Here is a 19979-nt window from a genome sequence, read left to right as displayed (position 1 = left end):
AGGCCCACCACATTCGATTCGTTCTTCAGATCTCAGCTTCAAGGTTGCTTCCTCTGGGCCTCCTCTCACCTCTTGGCGGCATTGCACCTGCCAAGAGCCCTTCTTACTCTGTGCTGTAATATCATTGTCAACAGTCGTCTGAGACTGTCTTTGGGGCAGAGATGGTACCATGTTCACTGTGGTCTCTCCAGTGACGAGCACCCACTGGGCTAACAGACAGCACCCAAGTCGGACTGGAGCACATGGACATGTGCCAAGCCTTTGAAGCTGGCAGACGTGGGCTCACAGCCACGCTGTCCCTTCCCGCCTGTATAACTGGAAATGTCACTTACTCCTCCTGAACCCCAGTTTCCCCACATGAAGAATGGAAATAATAATACTCACCCAAAAGAGCTATATAAAGTCTATCACCGCTCCTGACACAGAGTCTGCGTCTATTAAATATATTTCTTCCTTTGATTATTGTACTGGGTTGAGGATGAGAAATTCCTGGCAAATGCTTGCGCGGGGCTGTTGAAATGGTAAGATGTCTCACTCTAAGTATCAGCAGATCTACTTTTATTTTTTTATTTTAATTTTTTTAAGATTTTACTTATTTATTTGAGAGAGAGTGTGTGTGAGCGAGAGAGACAGCATGAGCAGGGGGTAGGGGCAGAGGGAGAAGCAGGCTCCTACTGAGCAGGGAGCCCCGGACGCAGGGCTCCATCCCAGAACCCTGGGATCATGACCTGAACCGAAGGCAGATGCTTAACCGACTGAGCCACCCAGGCGCCCCAGCAGATGTACTTTTAAATAATTTTGTGCATGGTCTAATTGGGAAGGCAGTCGTGTATAGTGGGAGAAGCCTAGTGTCTGCAGTCAAAGGACTTGGTTTGATTCATTTTGTTACCTTTTCCCCTGATAAGTGACATACGCATTGAATGATGGGCCTTAACCCAAATGTGCCTACTCCTTACTAGCTCAATTACCATCCCTTAAAATAGTTTTCCTGTGGTTCAAGGTGCGCTCTGCTCTCTTAAAGTCACCAAATAGTGAGTGTCCTGCGGTTCAAGTTCCCCCGGGGTGAGCTGCTTTTCCTGTGGCGCAACAGTGACATCCATTGGCCTGTTGTGCTCATTGAGGAGCAAACCTGCTGCTCAGCTCTGTGACTATTGGGTTTCCCGGTAAAGACACACACACCCAGCAAACGCTCCCAACCCACCAAGTAAGTTGAGGTAGGTCAGCCCCTCGTCGCCTGCAAACTGGGCTGCTTTCAGGACCTTCCCAAGGACACGCCTTTTCAGATCAGCGCCACCAGCTCTTCCCTTGTGGTCGTGTGGGCAAGTCCTAGACGTGGTCCTCTCTCTGTGGAGTTCAGCAAATGCACGGGGCCGTGGGGAAAACCTTTGTTTGGGGTTCACATATGCTCTTGAATGCCTAAGCCAGGGCAAGTCACTCCTCTGAGCCTTTCTACACTGGTAGAGTGAAACGGAGAACAGTACCCGACTTGCATTTACCGAGGGCTTTTCCCTTTATTTGATAATAAATTCTCACAATCCCACAGCAGTTGCTGCAAACGTTAGAAAACCACAAATCACATCTGCTTAGCGTCCAGTAGATTATCGGGATGGGAAGCTGCGCACCAAGTCACAGGTGTTCAAACCTTAAGCCCTAGTGACTTACGTTCACCGCTCTAATTGGAATTAACCAGGTCATTCGGAAACTCCTTCATTTCTGGAAGAACCCTGGGGAAAGGTTCTAAAGATAAAAAAACCAAAGGAAGGTTATGTGGCTGGATACGAGCTTGAGCAATGAGTGAGTCTCTTCACGTAGAAAAAGAAGTACAGCACTGGTTTTCATCTCCACAGAAAACATAACAGGAAATAGCAAGACTAAAAATATTTCCACCGACAACGTGAGAGATACTCTGTTAAACATGAAGAAGGAAGGATAAGTAAGACAGGCCATTGCATACCCTCAAAGACCTCATTTATCAAGTGAGGGATACAAACCAGAAACAGTGAATTATAAAAATGTGGTAAGTGTTATGTTAAGCATTCCTGCACGGTGCTGTGGGAACACCCTCTGTGTGTGTGTGTGTGATTGACAGGATCCAAGTAGTGGCTAACACAGGCACCTTTGGGAAGAAAAACAAGTGAACAGTCTCCGTTCCCCCCGAAGCCGCAATATCAAACAGTCCTCAGCATCAACATCAAGCCGACTGCAAAACGGGCGCGTCAAGTACATAAGACTTCCACAAAAAATAAAGCCCATGGCTTCAACTGCACTTTGTATCATTTGCAAGTAAATCTTTTTTTGGGAACTAATTAGGGAATTTGTAACTAAATTGCGGTGTATGTAGCCAAATCCTTTACTGTCTCACTGGTACAGTTTCTTCAAATCATTGCTATGATTAAACAAACCAAAAAAAAAAAGATACATCTGAAAAGAATCTCATTCAGATTCCATTCTTCCCTCTCTGTTTGGCCAGGAAAGCTCAGTCCCCATGTTCCCTCTACTTAAATTGTCTCATTTTAACTGCCATTGTAAATACTCGGGGCCCATCCTTCAGGCCACCTCTCCTTTCCCTAGCAACAGCTTCCCCATGTGAACCTACTTGGTCACTGGAGAAGGCCACGTACCCACCACTTCCCACTCGCAGGTGGGGCTTCCTGCAGACACAGGCCAAGGCGCCTTGCCAAATGCGTTGGCCCCACGACTATGCGTTCTTTCTCTCCCACCCTCCACACTGTCTAATCATCAGGGCTTCTTGGAAAAATCAGAGCCCACATTTTAAAACATCACTTCTCATGTTGGTTGTTTGGGTTTAGAACCGTGTGTGTGTGTGTGTGTGTGTGTGTGTGTGTGTCCCTGAGAAAATTGTAGCTCATGGTTGTTGGCTCTGTTAGAGACCTTTCACATGCACCGAAGTATATCTGAGGAATCGCAGTGACATTTCTATGGGCTTTAAGAAGGCTCTTTCGCCCTTACATCGAAAACCGGGGATGTACTGTATGGTGACTAACATAATATAATAAAAAATCATTACAAAAAAAAAAAAAAAGAAGGGTCTTTCGCAAAATAAGAAAAGATAAGTTCGTTTTATGAGGCAGCCCATCCAAAATGCATATAATCCCCAGGGCGTTAATGCTGAAGAAACCACAGCAATATCCCCAGAGCCCTTCAGTGCTCAGTATGCCGAGTGTCACAGGAGCAGCCCTGCTGGTCACTGGCCCTCAGCCATCTCTGTCCCATGGGGGACGGCAGTCCTCAGAGAACTCCCCTTGTCCCTGTGCACCCCACTCCCTTCCAGAGCCTTCTTGCTTTGGGTAGATTCAGCACCAATGGCATCTTCGCATTCACCTTTCAGCATTTTGGACTTGGGCATCAAATAAACCCCTATTAGTTCTTCGTAGGACTGTTCCGCTAAATCTGTGGAGAGATCTGAGTCCTCTCTATATGTCTCACTGCCCCCAAATCTTTCACCCAGTGATGTAGGGCCCCATGTGCCTCCAGCAGGGACTGGTCTCTTTGGTTTCACTCTTGTTCTGTTTGCTTTTAAATGGATACCCCTAGGAGAGAGTCATGAACGCTTTAATGATAACTGGTTTGTCACATATAGGCTTGAATTATTTTTTTAAATTTGTTTTTAAATATATTTTTATCGAGAGATAAGTTACAAACGAAATGTGTGTATTAGAGTTTCATGAATCCTAAAAAATGTGTACACTGGTATAATCCATGCCTCTATCAAGATATAGACCATTTTCACCACCCCAGAAAGTTTCCTTATGCCCCTTCTTGGTCTATCTCCTACATCTAAGCATCCACTGTTCTGATTTATTTCACCATAGATTAGTTTTGCCTATTCTAGAACTTCTTATAAATGAAATTACACACTATGTACTCTTCTGTGTTGGTTTGTTTGTTTTTACTCAATACAATGTTTTTGAACTTCATTCATTCTGTTGCTTATATTAGTAGCTCATCCTTTATCCAGTCTCCTGTTGATGGACATTTGGGCCGTGTTCAGTTTGGGGCTATTACGAATAAAGCTGCTGTGGATATTAGTGTACAAGTGTTTTTGTAGACATATGTTTTCCTTTGTCTTGGGTAAATACCTAGGAGTGGAGCTCTGGATCTTACAGTAGATGTATCTTTGACTTTATAGGAAACTTCCATACCATTTCCAGAGTGGTTGTATCATTTTACAGCCCAGTTCCAGGTGCTCCAGAACCTTCTCAACATCTGGTGGTAGCAGCTGTGTTCCTTTTCTAATGCTGTGTAACAAATGACCCCTTCCTAGCATCTTTGCTCACAGTTCTCTAGATCAGAAGTCCCGTATGACTCAGTTGCGTTTTCTGCTTTGGGTCTCAGGGCTGACGTGAAGGTGTCAGCTGGGTGGTGTTCTTATCTGGATTCTTTTGGGAGACCTCACTTCCAAGGTCATTCGGGTCATTGGTTAAATTCAGTTCTCTCTCTGGGCAGCTCTCTGCTCTCTTCTCATGTGGCCCCTCCATCTTCAAGACCTGTTGAATTTCTCTGACTCCCAGTTCTGCTATTATCCAGGGAAAACTCTGCTTTTAAAAAGGCTCACTTGGTGGGGGACACCTAGGTGGCTCAGTTGGCTAAGCATCTGCCTTCAGCTCAGGTCATGATCCCAGGGTCCTGGGATCGAGCCCCACATCAGGAGTCAGCTTCTCCCTCTTCTTCTGCCCCTCCCCTTACTCGTGCTCTCTCTCTCACTCTCTCTCTGTCTCTCTCAAATAAATGAATGAATCTTTAAAACAAATAAATAATAAATAAAAAGGCTCACTTGGTTGGGTCAGACATACCTAGATAATCTCTGCATCTTAAGATCAACTAACTCAGGGCTTTAATTGCATCTGCAAACTCCCTTTACAGTAGTACCTAAATTAATGTTTGATTGACTAACCAGGGGACAGACATTTGGGGCCATCTTTAGAATTCTGCCTACCATAGCACTCCGCAGGGAAGACTTAAAACAAGCATCATTTTCCATTATCCAGCTGTTTTTACTTTCATTTTTTTTTTAAAGACCTCATTTTCAAGTAATCCCCACACCCAGCATGGGGCTCGAACCCACAACCCCAAGATCAAGTCTCACACTGCACTGGCTGAGCCAGCCAGACACGCCTTATTGTTTTGTTTTGTGTTTTTTTTTTTTTAAGATATTCAGCTGCTTTTAAAGCTAGGGATTTCAAATATATTTTTCTCCTAAAGAATAAATACCTACTGTGGTTTCCGTAATTATCCCTTATTATTTGTATTCTGTGCATTTATAAAGCTAACTACATTTGAAAATGTCCAAATGCTCCACCAATGTTGAGTCTGACAGCCCCATTCAATGTGATCAACTTCACTAACTAGCAATATTAATACTAGAAAACCTAGACACAGGTTAAAGTTCTTTGACCAAATTGATTTGTGTCAGTTCTTGGTACTCCTCATTGGTTACAGAATTAAAACTAATATTTTAACTTGGTAACTAAAATCATAGACTCTAAGAATGAAAAGTCCCAAGATCTTTATAGTCCAACTAAAGATCAAAGAAACTGATTCACAGAGTGAGTTAATCAGAGATGAACCCAGAGCCATGGCCCTAGATTCCTGGGCTAGAACACACTCGAATTATGCGCCATACTTAATTCCTCCTTGCTTCTAGAGAAGTGTCTGATCCTGCAAAGGGATTTGAGATTTGTCGATTTAAGTCACCATATAATCTCTGGTAACCTAGAAAACATTGAAAATCATGCACAGACTATAGTGTTTTCCTTAGTTTCAAATCAAAAATTTTAAACTAGCTAAATCCATTTCAAGAAAAGTGATCTTTTGTCAGCTTGAAACTAGCTGAGGGAGGAAATGGCCCAGTGGAGTTGACCCGCTCCTGTTTAGATGCTTAGGAGTCCTGGATACTGTGGTTGAAATCTCACTGGACTTGGGGACTTTGCATTTCTTCCAATAGAGAATAAAGGAACTGTATGCCTGACTTTCAAGAAACTCTTATAAAGCCCCCATATTTTTGAAGATGAATCCTGAAGAAGGTGGTTGCAAAGTCACAAGACTTGCAAAGTCAAAATTAGACCCCAGGCCTTCTTGTGGCTTTATACCAGAGGCAGTAACTGGCAGCAAACCAGCCCGATCTCTCCTGAAGCTGTGGGATATTTGGCCCACAGAATGGTGGTCTTTCTTCTTTGAATTAATTTACAATGTTTAAAAACTGAAAGATTTCAGGGGCGACTGGATGTCTCAGTTGGTTAAGCATCTGCCTTTTGCTGCCTGGGATCAAGCCCCGCATCAGGCTCCCTACTCGGCGGGGAGCCTGCTTCTCCCTCTCCTTCTGCCTGCCACTCCCCCTGCTTGTGCTCGTTCTCTCTCTCTCTCTGTCAAATAAATCGACTCTTAACAACAACAACTGAAAAATTTCACATAAAAGCCCAGATATGCACCTTTTTTCTGAGAATGTGGAAGCTTAGGTAATAGTGAACCCACTTTCTGCAAGGCCCTCTGGACAGGGCGTGAGCACCTCAGGTGCCCCAATTTCCCTGGTTCACACCATCCATTTTCCTTCTCAGCTTCTATAGGAATCTGAGTCATGACACCACCTTTTCTTAAGCTGCAGTTTTGAGACACCTTGTCTCACAGTTCAAACAATTTCTTATCTGGGTGATACATACCAACTACATTGGGCTTTCATTTCCTAGCAGTTGAAGATAATAAGCCAGATTTTCGAAACAGGTGAGCTACTCCCTAGCATTAATTCTGACCATTTAAGAGAGCATTTTCTCTGTAGTCCCAGAGTCAGTTACCATGTGGAATAGCTCAGCATTCATGTAATTTCAAAAACTACTCTTTTGGGGCGCCTGGGTGGCTCAGTCATTAAGTGTCTGCCTTTGGCTTGGGGCCTGATCCCAGGACGCTGGGATCGAGCCCCACATCGGGCTCCCTGCCCTGCTGGGAGCCTGCTTCTTCCTCTCCCACTCCTCTTGCTTGTGTTCCCTCTCTCGCTGGCTGTCTCTCTCTCTCTGTCAAATAAATAAATAAAATCTTAAAAAAAAAAGTATTCTTTTTTTAATGGGCTATTCTGAAAATTCTGAGTTTAAGTAAAAAAGACATTTGGTAGTTGTGAAGTCAAGGAGTTCATTTAGGAAAACCTTCTCATCTAAAGAATGTCTGTTATGGGCTGAATTTTGTACCCTCCCAAATTCATATGTTGAAGCCCAGAACCCCAGGAGCTCAAAATGTGACTGTATTGGGAGACAGAGCCTTTTAAGAGGTGATTAAGTTAAAATGAGGCCCTTAGGGTGGGCCCTAATCCAATCTACTCCTGTCTTTATAAAGAGAAGAAATTCGAACACACAAAGAGGCATCAGAGACGCACACAGAGGGGAGACTGCGTGAGGACACAGTGAAAAGACAGGCCTCTGGAAGCCAAGGAGAGAGGCCTCAGGAGAAACCAACCCCGTTGACGTCTCCATCTTGAACACTCAGACTCCAGAACTTTCAGAAAATTAATTTCTGTTGTTTTAGCCTCCTCGCCTTGGGTATTTGGTGATGGCAGCTCTAGCTAACTTACCCAGCTTCCTAAGTTGTATTTCTCGGGAGGAAGCTCTGTGTGGACTTACAGAACGTGGGCACTAAGTGGTAAATGGTTAATTCTTGAGTTGATGCAGCTAGAACCTCCTCGGAAGGACCCCTGGGATTCTGAACTTGAGCTGCGTCACCTGGAGAGCTTTTAAAAATAACAATGCCTGGGATCCGCCCCCAGAATTCCCGCTCCTGTGGTTTGGGGTTGGTCTTGGGCCTCTGGTTTCGAAAGCCTTCTAGGTGGTTCCGGGGTGCCGCCTGGAGTAAGAACAATTAACATAGAGGGAAGGCTGTCACTCCCTGCAGAGGGGCCGAGGCTTCCACACTTCTCACCCAGGATTCCACGGCTGCCAAGGTCATCCAGAAATAGACAGGATAGGTTTGTTGCCGGGGTAGCAGGACCCGTGGGGGCCTCGAGTAATGACCTCTGTCCTTGGGTCTCATTAGTGTCTGCAAGGAGCCACAGCTCTGCTTATGAGGCCCTTACTCACGCAGTATGGCCTGGCTGGGCTCCTGGGACTTTTTTGATCTCCTGTCTCTGTCTGCTTGATAGCCTATATTTAATTTCTTGTCCCACCCTCCATACCAGTTGAGGGCGGGGCACTGGGAGGGTGTTCCAGGAAGCCCTAGCATTCCGTCAGCACCCTGGGCCTAGAACTTGGAGACCCAAGAAGAACTAGCCACTGGGAGGAGAGAGAATATTCTTAAGGCCCAGACCCATCTAGCTTCCCTTTCATCGCAGTGGTGAGACCCAAGGCCTTGCTGGAGTGCTGGACTATTCTGTGAACTGGGCTGCTTTTTGCCACTTTTCTCTTCCAATTAAAATGGCGTGTTCTGATTGTTTGTTTGTTTTTTAATGTAGATGGCTATGTAAGCTTGCTGATTTTATTAACTTAATTCCTGGCAATTCTCCTCAGTCTCTCGTGAGCCTGGTAGAATGAAAACATTGCCCTGTTCTGGTAGTTTCCATGAAACTGCTCTGTTCATGTGTGGAGAAGATGGCATTTCTGAGAGACAGATAGAAGTTAACGGAACTGGGACAACCCTTGCCCCTTCCTTCAGAACCTCTCCCTGCTGTTTGTTGGCGTGTGTCTAATCTTTCTTTCCAGCATCCGGTATGACATTCTGATCCCATGTCAGAACCTCATTCCCTGTGAAGTGCTCCCCTGGTGAATTCGACTGTATCAGTGCAGACCTGCCCGACCTGACATACTACAGAAAACTTTAAATGCATTCAGAAATTCCCACTGAACACTTTATCACAAAACCAAACAGAAGGGGATCACTTCTGAGACCCCACAGATTATCAGGAGAAGCAAGAATTTTATAAGGGACTTACTTTTGGGCTCTAGTATTGGTTGATTTAAGGTGGTATCACCAAAATCCTAAAAAAGGAAGAAAAAAAAAAAGCACAGATTGCTGCACTGTAGGTCTAGAGCTTAAGAAAAGTCCAGTGATACCCAGCGTCTCCTAAAGCTGGAGAAAGTTCTGGTCTCACTCGGTGCAGATGGATATTTGTAATGACGATCTTGAACTGGTCATGTGATCACATATAATTCAAGTGATATTGCACGACAGCTCACCTGAGTTAAAGTATGATGAAGATCTTTCAATTCTTGTGGCACCTGGTGGCTCAGCCCGTGAAGCGTCTGCCTTCAGCTCAGGTCATGATCCTGGGGTCCTGGGATCAGGTCCTGCATCGGGCTCCCTGCTCAGCGGAGAGCCTGCTTCTCCCTCTCTGCCTTGCTCATGCTCAATCTCGCTCTCTCTCTCAAATCAATCAATCAGTCAAAATCCTTAAAAAAAAAAAAAAGATCTTTCAATTTTTATATCTCTTAATTTCTTGGAAGGAAATGCTGAGCAAGCAGGGACTCGAAGAGATATCTGTACACCCATGTTCGTAGCAGTATGATTTACGATACTCAAGGAACCCAAGCAAGCATCCACTGACAGATGACTGGATAAGCAAAATGTGTTATGTACACATAACAGAATATTGTTCAGCCTCAGAAAGGAAGGAAATCTTGTCGCATGCTACAGGATAGATAGACCTTGACATGCTAAGTGAAGCAAGCCAGTCACAAAACAAATACATGATTCCTCTTAGATGACGTACCCAGTGTGGTTAAATTCATAGACACAGAAAGAGTGGTCGTTGGCAGGGGTGGGGGCCCAGAGGGCTGGGGTTATGGTTTAATGAGGACAGTTTCAGTTTGGGAAGATGAGAGACTTCTGGAGATAGATGGTGGGATGGCAGCACGACGTGGACGTACCTCATACCGCTGACTGTTCACGTAAACACGGGTAAGGTGGTGAATTTTATGTTGTGTATCTTATCGCAATTTTTAAAAAGGAAATGCCGAGCAGGTAGAAGATGTGATTATAATTATTATGCAAATCAAAGTGAGTATTTGATGTGTTTTATGAATTTCTTGGTCAGATTTCTAGAGAGAGGAGCCTAAGTTACAGAGATGTGCTTTCATTACGCCTGAGAAATGAATCTTCCACATGAAACAAGCTGCTCAAAAAATGATCCCTCGTTAGACATTTTGAGGAAACTCGCCTTCCAGGTCCTTGTGCCCACGTGCCTGCTGGGGATGTCCCCACCTATCTCAGAGGCCCTTGCCCCAAACCAGGGTCATCTTGGCCATCAAAGCTGCTCTGCGTCTGTTCTTCCCCGTTTCACTGAGTTCTGTTGTCATCCGTGCAGCGGCCCAAGCCTAAATCCGGGCGTCTTCTTGACCTGTCCCTCTTTCTCTCCAGCTCCCACACCTAACCCAGATGAACGAGGCCTCTGGCCACTCAAAGACTGGCGCCCCGGTGTTCGCAGCAGCCCTAGTCGTAATAGACAATATGTGCAGATAGCCCGCATGCCCGGCAACTGGGAAATCGATAAACACAATGTGGCATATTTATAGTAGAACACTACTTACCGGTAAAGAGGAAAGAGCTATTAAAACAAGCTGCCACATGGGTGAGCCTCAGAAACATGCTACGTGAACAAGCCAGACACAGAAGATGACATACTGCGTGTTTCTACGTATTCGAGATCTTTAGGGAAGGCAAATTATAGAAACAAGCCGATTCGTAGTTGCCAGAGGTTGGGAGTAGGAGCAGGGGAACTTCCAGGGTGATGGAAATGTCCTAAAACTGGGTTATGGTGATGGTCGCACACACTCTATACATTTATTAAACACCATTGATTTGTATACTTTTTTTTAAAGTGAGCATTTTATTTGGAAAAACACCAGATATTGAATCATAGCTTTATCATGGAAAGGATGCAAAGGAGCATGACTGTAAGTCAACCAAGTTTTGGGGGGCTCCTGGGAGGCTCCTGGGTGGCTCAGTCAGTTGAACTCCAGGCTCTTGATTACAGCTCAGGTCATGATCTCAGGGTTGTGGGATGGAGCCCCGCTCAGGCTCCACGCTACTCAGGGAGCCTAGCCTGCTTGACGATTCTTTCCCTCCCTCTCTGCCCCTCCCCTCACTTGTACTGGGGCATGCGTTCACACTCTCTCTCTCAAATAAATAAATCCAGGAAATAAAATAAAATAAAAATAAATCTTTTTTTAAAAAATCAACAAAGATTTTAAAGAAAGTTTCAAAAGAGACTAACAAGTCTACTTCCTCGTTTTTCTCTCCATCTGCTCCTCCCTTTAATTTTCTCCAACATTACCCTATGTCAGCCTATTTATTTGTTTGTTCAACAAATATTCGAGCATCTACTATGTGCCAAACACTTGGTGCTTGAGACAGAGTTAAATAAACCCAGCAAAAAGCCCTGTCCTCTTGGAGCTTATACTCCGGAGTGGAGAGAAGACATCACCTCCAGGCTGTCCTCCCATGGCCGTGTCGTGACTGGGCTCTGGCCTTGCTCCTTTCCCAACAGTGGTACTGCAGGCAAAGTGATCCCTTTATTTTTATTTATTTATTTATTTAAAAAATTTTATTTATTTGAGAGAGAGAGACGGAGATAGAGCGTGCACAAGCATGAGTGGGGGGAAGGACAGAGGAGAAGGGAAAGAGAATCTCAGGCAGACTCCCTACTGAGCATGGAGCCCTATTCAGGGCTCAATTCCAATCCCACGACCCTGAGATCATGACCGGAGCCAAAATCAAGTGTCAGATGCTCAACCCAGTGAGCTACCCAGGCATCCCCAAAATGATCCTTTTAAAACACAAATCTGATTCTGTCCCTCTGCTTGAAGGCTTCCGAGGCTTTTCCGTTGCCTTTTGGATAAGCTTCAAACTCCTAACCAGGACCTGACCAGACCTACATGTCCAGGGCTAGCCCAAGCCTCAGGCTGTGTTCACCCCCTTAGGCACTCCCTCCTTTGCACTCTCCTCCAGCCGTACTGGTTTCTTCCCATTCCTGGGTCTTGCTGGGCTCTCTTCCCTCCATTTGCCCAGCTAACATCCATTTACTCTCTAGACCTCAGTTTAGAGTCCTTCCATAGTTTGTCAGTTCTGGTTTAGGATGCCTTCCCACAGTCCTCCAGCCTGGCAGACAGATTCCATCACACAGCACCCATAACATAGTAGTTGTTCAATAAAACACGTGTGCTAGATGAATAAACACCCAGACAGAAACATCTATAGAGAAACAGGTTCAACTGGTATTGACTTTGTTATTTATGTGATGTCATGCCTCCACCCTTAAGCGAAAGTGTTTCTCAGAGTTCTGATCTAGGAAGTAGGAGCTCAGCTCCATGTACCATTAAGGATACATTGAGAAAGTCAAGATGATTTATCCCTCTTTGAAAAAAATGAACACAACAAGACTCTCTGGTCTAATTGCATACCTGGAACTAACACTAATGCAGTGATAGTCATACAAAGTTCCGAGCTCATTTGCCTAAAATAAACTGAGGTAATATATTTTCAGAGAAATAAAACAGCAAAAACCTACCCCTACTGTGGGCATTTGAGATGATTGCGTGAGCAGTCATTTGTCTTAAATATTTTGATCAGATTCTTCTTACTGTAAATTATTCTGTTACTTCAATTTAGGAACCAAAAAAAAAGGAGAGAGAAAATATCCTGTTCGCCTCCCTCCTCAGCCTTATTGATAGGAGCCATAAACTCAAACTGTGTGGGAAGTTTCTTGCTTTGAAATTTCTTTATTCCCTTAAGAAAAGCTACTTTTATCTCATTATTTTTTTAAGGATAGATGGGTTTTAATTTGGTGAGAAAATATCCTTGCCATTAAGAGGATTCTGCCTCATTACCTCTTATAAAAAAAAGCTCTCCTCCTCTCCAAATGTGCAGGACTAAAGGAAGCATAAATTAAAAGAATATTTGTTGCTTGTTACTTTGATCAACAAACACTTATCTCCAGAAGAAAAAACACCAAACTAGGACAGATTAAAAAGCAGTTCCTTCCCTTAAATAAATCAGTCAATATAAACAGCTTGGTCTCCCAACTAGATAAGAAAGAAAAAATGGGGTGGGGGTGGGGGTAGGAAGAGAATTTGGAAGGAGATTGTGTTGGGGTTCCCCAGTCCCTCATTTTGCCTGTTGGCGTAACTGTCCTCCGCGATTAGCTCGCGGGACCTCTCTCGGACTTGCCACCTGGAATCCAGTGGTAAGAGCTAACTTAGTTACGTGGACTTCAGAAACATCTTTGGTGTTACCCATTAGACACACTAAGTTAAAAAATCTCCTATTGGCTGATGCTTCAAAATGAGACCTTTCTCCAGAGAAAGAAGACCCACAGCTCTCCTCTCTGCTTCTACAGACTCTCCTCTCTCTCTCTTTTTTCCTCTTTGTCCACATAAAGAGGAAGGATGTTTATGTGTATCTGTGAGGCAGCTTTTGCTAAAAGGAAAAAAAAAAAAGCTGGGGACAGGGTTGAAATTGCTGCTGAAAGAGCCGTAACGTGTTTTACTCTTCAGAAAGCATTTGGCTACTTTCTTCTTGTTCTTATTTAAGGTTTAATTTTTTTAAAGGTTTTTTAAAATGTCTAATTGTGGTAAAAACACACATAACATAAAATTCACCATCTTCACTGGGTTTTTAAAAGATTTTATTTATTTATTTGACAGAGAGTGTGCACAAGAGAGCACAAGCAGGGGGAGCTGCAGAGGGCGAGGGAGAAGCAGGCCCCCCGCTAAGCGGGGAGCCCAACGGAAGTGGGGCTCCCAGGACCCCGAGATCACGACCTGAGCGGAAGGAAGCCGCTTAACCGACTGAGCCCCCCAGGCGCCCCCCTTCACCACTGTAAAGTATATAGCTCAATAGTGTCACGTATACTCGAACCGTTGCTGCAGATCTCCAGAACTTTCATTTCGCTGAACTGACACTGCGATTCTTGTTGAACAGTAACTCCCCATTTCCCGCTTTCCTGGTGTTTTTAAAGTAGAACTAAAAAGATGGATTCTTCTGATTCTACATAATGTTCTCATGACCTCACATGTTAGGAAGTAAAAACATTTAAACATTTATGCAAAGTAAAAGATACATGTTTTCCATGAACAGTGATCACTTGTTTACATTTCTCTAAGCAGCTAATCTTTTCCCGTCTACACATTCTTTTTTTTTTTTTTTAAGATTTTATTTATTTATTTGACAGAGAGAGACACAGCCAGCGAGAGAGGGAACACAAGCAAGGGGAGAGGGAGAGGACGAAGCAGGCTCCTAGCGGAGCAGGGAGCCCGATGCAGGGCTCGATCCCAGGACTCTGGAATCACGCCCTGAGCAAAAGGGAGATGCTTAAGGACTGAGCCACCCAGGCGCCCCTCCCTTCTACACGTTCTAAGATAGCTGAAGGGGAAAACAAATCCTATCCTTGAACCTTTAGCAGACTGGTCTCTCTGGGTGACCCCTAACATAGTGACCTAGGGTGAGTTGTCCTCTAATCAGAAAGAGCTATACTCCTCACCAGGAGCACACATCAAATTTCCAGAAGCCATTTTCTCCCTCCTCCGCACCCAGCCTCCCCATTCCCCCTACTCTGCAGCAACTGTGACACGCTGGTCTCCGGTCTCATGGTTCACACCAGCTGCCAAGGTCCCCACTTGAGTTGGCTCCAGTCTTCTGAAGGCTGGCAGTTAGTTAATGAGAAAACCAGGGATGTAAATCACGGGCTCAGACAGTTTCCTGTGGGGGAGCTTTTAAGTTCCCATCAGATTTTTCATCCCAGCACATGGAGAGGAGACCATCGCTCTCTTCAGAGACAAATACAAATGGAGACCAGAGATGAGCAAGGTGGGATGTAGATGGGAAGCAGGTGGGAAGCTCACAGTCGAGATGCTTAGCACAGGGTTTCACTCTTTTGTCTAAAACAAATCCTTTTAATGAAGAGTGCGATCTCATGCTGGATTTAGAGAAAAATAGCCAAATTCTTAATCGGGCAGTTCCAATACTCCTCCAATAGAGGAAGGATTCTCACTTGATAGTAATATAGAATTACCACTGGTATTTTTAAAGATGGGTTTTAAAGCTCTGTTTGTTTTGTGAACCGTGAAGTTATTTTTTGTTTGTTTTTGTTTTTGAGAGAGAGAGAGTTGGAGGGAGGGGCAAAGGGAGAGGGAGAGAAAGAGAATCTTAAGCAGACTCTACACCCAGCGTAGAGCTCGATCTCATGACCCTGAGATTATGACCTGAGCCGAAATCAAGAGTCAGACGCTTGAGTGACTGAGCCACCCAGGCGCCCCATGAGCTCCGTAGTTCCAAAACCCCGATGGAGGGGCACCTGGCTGGCTCAGTCAGAAGAGCATGTGACTCTTAATCTTGGGGTTGTGAGTTCAAGCCCCATGTTGGATGTAGAGATGACTTAAAAATAAATAAATACGCTTAAAAAGAAAACACTCCTAATCCAAGACAAAGGAAATATAAAAAAAAAAAACCTGCAATGGCATATTTACTGGGGATCTGTTCTCTGTCATGCACTGCACTAGACACGGTCAAGTTTCCACACGAGTAGAAAAGATGTCATCTCTGCCCGCCAGAATCTCACCGTCCAGTCGTCAACCCCCTGGACTGTATCACAGTAGAGAAAGCTGGGGGCTGATGCAAGCTGAGGGACAGTCAGGGGACCCCAAAGTTCTATAAGGGAAATGATAAGCTAAGTGCAGCCGAGTGCCCGAGACCCAGCATCCAATCAATACAAGTTGTTGAGAACAAAAGTGATCATAGCACCATCCAGAGAGACGCTGGCCCCAGGAGCAGCTCTCGTTGGGAACACAGGGCGTACACATAACAAAACAAATGATGCTTCAAAGCAGTATGTAACGAGCACCAAAAATTTAGTTCCTAAATTTGGGGTGGGAAGTGGCTACCGCAGTTGGGGAAAAGTCTTGAAAGAATGCAACCTACATAAACAAAGGCGGACAAGAACAACCCGGACTCAAAAATGAGATGATGGCCGTCAGTATAATGGTCTAGGAACATTAATTTGCCCAACACCGACACACGCTGTGTCCCAGGGGCATCCGAGGTGCCGAGTAATCCCCGCTCCCAAAACACTCAGCCTAGGGGAGATTTCTGTTTGAATGGCACCCGAAGCTCTACGGGAGGCAAAAGGTGATACAGGCTATAGTAGATGATTAAATAATGTATTTTTGAACATTCAGAGGAGAGAGAAATTGCTTTTGTTGAAGGATCAGAGAAGTTTCACTGAGAAAGAAACATATTTCTTGTCCTGGGAGGTTGGCTAGAAGTTCCTTAGTAGAGATTGGGGTTGAGGAAGTAATCTCAACCCAGATGGGTTGGGGGCGGTAAATAAAGTGCCAGGGAGGGAAACCAAGGCTTGTTTGCAAAAATGGTAATTATTGGATTCATTAAAGGTAGTTAGAAAAACTGTCCCTTATAGCCAAGTTAATAAGGTTGGAATCAGTCAAAGTTAAGTGCCCTTCATTTGGAAAAAGGCACAATTTTTAGAGGGGGAAAAAAAGTGACTTCCCATTTACTGAGGAGAAAGAAAATCATTCTGGAAAGATACGGGGCTTTGCTCATCCTCCGTTAGATTTATAAGGCAAAAGGGTTTTTTCTATGTAGCTTTCTTTTCCTTGGTACTCTGAATGGACTGAAGACTTGGCCTGTAGACAATGGATGTGTTCACTTTCCTCCACCTGCTAAGAGACAACAGAACCTTGCCGGGTTATTCAAGTGGCTTAACCTGCAGTGTTATCTTGGTCATCCAAGGTGGTTATAGGAACAAGGCATGGGCTTTGGTGTCAGGCAGATCTCTGATTCTTCATTCTGTCCCTCGTACACAGCTGTACCTTGGCAAGTCACTTAAAATCTGAGCTTGGGGCGCCAGGATGGTTCCGTCGCTTAAGCGTCCAACTCTTGGTTTGGGCTCAGGTCATGATCTCAGGGTTGTGGGACCAAGCCCCACACTGGGCTCCATGCTCAGCAGGGAGTCTGCTTGAGATTCCCTCTCTCCCTTTCTGTCTGTCCCTCCCCCCACTTGCACTCTAAATAAATAAATAAATAAAATCTTTAAGAAAATCTGAGCTTCATTTCTAGTCTAAAAAATGGGACTGGTAATAGATATCTTGACATATTATCATCAAAATTAGAACTCAAGTGTATAAAGCCCAAGGCATGGTATAGGGCTAATACTAGGCACAAAATGAATGGTGGCTCTGATAAGCTGTGGCTCAGCTCTTTCTGGTTTACCACCAAGAAATGGCAGCCAACAGCCTGCCAGGATCTGCCCAGGACACTGTTATCTTCTTGCCTTTGGCCAGTGTAAGTGCACTCTGGACACGTCCCAAAGGTGCTGATTACAAGAACTTTAAAAATGAGTTTTCTCTCTGATCTTATCTTCTGGTTCCTAGGCAAGAGCACTAAAGTATGTGAAATAACCCTGATATCCGGCTTGGAACAGAAGCGTTTTCTGAACACCTACTGGGAGAAAGTTGGGCTCCAAAACAAATCAGCTGGGGAGTAAAGGAAATTTTTTTCATTGCTTCAATCTACATGTGAAAGTACAACATAGAACTGTGTGACTTGTGGCGAATGAAAGAGATCTTAGAAAATGAAGTATTATCGTCGTGCTTGGTGGCTAGACTCTTTTTTTAAAAGCACATTGCTTGTGGGTTTTTAAAGAATAAGGGCAGATGAATTGGCTTCTTTAAGTCAATAAAGTGAGACTGCCAAAAAAGTAAACAGGAGCTACATTTAATTTCTCTGTTTTTCTTTTGAGAGCCAGAGAAGCTAATACTTCAAGACCAATGAAGCTGCCAACTAGCCAGTGGAAAATTTTATTTTCAAAAATAAGCTCACGAATGAAGATAAGGTGATTTTTTTAAACCTAAAGCACCAAATAGGATTTAAGTACTTTTGAAAAATATGTAGACATTAAATACCATATCGTCTAAACCTTAGTAGCAGTAAATCAGCAAAGTGAGTCACCTACATTTCAAAAATTCCAGTTGGTGTTACCCTGGCAACTGTCCTTGTCTTTGTCTCTTGAAGTTATACTTCTGAATCACCTTGGGTTGTTCTTAAAGCAATATGTGGCAGTGTCGATGACATTTAAATGTTTTAAATATTTATATAGAGGTGCCTGGGTGGCTCAGCCAGTTAAGTGTCTGCCTTCGGCTCAGGTCACCGTCTCAGGGTCCTGGGATCGAGTCCCAAGTGGGGCTCCATCCTCAGTGGGGAGTCTGCTTCTCCCCCGCGCTCTGCCACTCCCCCTGCTCATGCTCTCTCGCTAGTGCTCTTGCTCGCACTCTCTCGTTCTCAAATAAAGTAAGTCTTGAAAATAAAATAAAATAAAATATTGATATGCAAGATTTCATGTAACACAGTCTTAGGAAGAAACCTAGCCAGTAGGATAGGTGTCTTAATGCTATGAATAAAATTAAGATGTCCTTTTTGAAAGGCCTAAAATTCTGATATAAGGCAAAGGCAAGAAATGCCAAATCATTGGGCAATTCTTTTAAAAAGTTATTTTGGTTTTGTTGATGTTTTGTGTTGTTACAAAGAAACCATTGTTGGTGACTCTGACGACTTCTCTGGGTCAGGGAAATAGCTCTGTAACAATAAATAAGTCCGAGGTTAGCACACAGTGGAATAACATACTTTTAGTCATTAAAACAGATTTCTACAAATCAGTGGTTCGGTCTGTATGCCAGCTTACAACATTGGCGCCCGTCTCCACGTCCATGTCTGCGGGCTCCTCGGGCGTCACGCGTGATCAGATTCAGGCACTTCGACTTGCCTGCAAGCTCTCCATCCACAGCCCTCCAGGCATGCGGGTGTTTTTCCATCCCAGCTCTACTCTCACTTGGTCTTCCCTTTCTTCTCTCGGCACCTGCACGGTCTCCATGGCCCTCTCTCCCCACCAGTCATCATGTGGGCTCTGAGGGAAGCAACTTCTGTGAAAATACAAGGGGCAACCAATGAATTCCATCTCTCAATGGATTATGCTTCTCCCTCCTCATACTTCCCCAAATCTTTATTTATCTTCATCTATGTCTTCAGAAACCTAGCAATATTTTTCTAGAAAGAGAAAGGGAAAAAATTGAAAGCTTCCATCGGAATGTATCAGATTATGTCTCAGAACAGACTTCAATCCTCAGTTCTTACACTTCTTGAACATCAACAATTAAAATACTCACTTTCCTTGGGGCGCCCGGGTGGCTCAGTCGGTGAAGCGTCTGCCTTCGGCTCGGGTCATGATCTCTGGGTCCTGGGATGGAGCCCCACGTTGGGCTCCCTGCTCAGCCGGGAGCCTGCTTCTCCCTCTCCTGCTGCCCCTCCCTCTGGCTCGCGCTCTCTCTCTCTCTCTCTCTCTCTCTCTTGAATGAATAAACAAAACCTTAAAAAAAAAAACCTTCTGTGCAGGTGCAGGTAGCTGAGAGGCTGGCTCAGCCGGTCTGCCCTCGCCCACACCGCCTCTGCACTCACCCTGTGTACACTGTCCCCAGTGACAAGGGCATGCCGGCGTTTGCCCTCCAGCTGAACCCATGCTGTTAACGACCTGTCACTCGTGGAGTTGGACCTTGCGGGATCCTGGGTCGTCAGTCCTCATGGTCACCTATACCACATGCCTTTCTGCAAGAGTCAAATGCCCTTCACACACCAAGCACCCTTCACCTTGGGGCGCCGCGGCTGAGGGGAGGCGGCTGCTTCAGAGTGGAAGAGGAAAACCCCTCCTCCGGCACAACAACTGTGAGCCCTAGTGAGGCCAAGTGGTTTGAGTTGCAGCCTGACCTGTACCTTTTACCAGCATATTTACCAAGAGGATTTTCTTCCTGAAATTTGGCTTTGTGACCAACATTTCAATGAATACCAGGAGTTGAAGATTTTACCATAATTATCCAACATAACCATCATTCTCCCCATTTCAGGTTAATCGTGATTTTAAGTGCAGCCTAATTAATAAGGGCTAAATTCAAGAAGGACTTACTTTATGTCAGAGTCCCTTCTGTGTG

At 44.6% G+C, this 19979-nt stretch overlaps 1 protein-coding gene and 1 long non-coding RNA gene across 4 annotated transcripts in view; one reads left to right on the top strand and one right to left on the bottom strand.

Moving 5' to 3' along the window:
• SHROOM3 (shroom family member 3) overlaps nt 1-19979 on the top strand; it is a 304580-nt gene that overhangs the window by 200362 nt on the left and 84239 nt on the right. The gene's annotated exons all lie outside the window — the stretch shown is intronic.
• On the bottom strand, nt 18607-19652 carry LOC148109535 (uncharacterized). Its single transcript, XR_015725440.1, has 2 exons — nt 19164-19652; nt 18607-18920 (listed from the first exon to the last, which is right to left on the bottom strand). It is a non-coding gene; the product is annotated as an uncharacterized LOC148109535 (long non-coding RNA).

The sequence above is a fragment of the Ursus americanus genome, chromosome 8 (genome assembly GCF_024610735.1).
Source record: "Ursus americanus isolate L20-20 chromosome 8, mUrsAme1.1.p, whole genome shotgun sequence".
NCBI lineage: Eukaryota > Metazoa > Chordata > Mammalia > Carnivora > Ursidae > Ursus > Ursus americanus.
The sequence above is the reverse complement of the archived record's forward strand: the minus strand, read 5'-3'. Positions and strand labels throughout refer to the sequence as shown.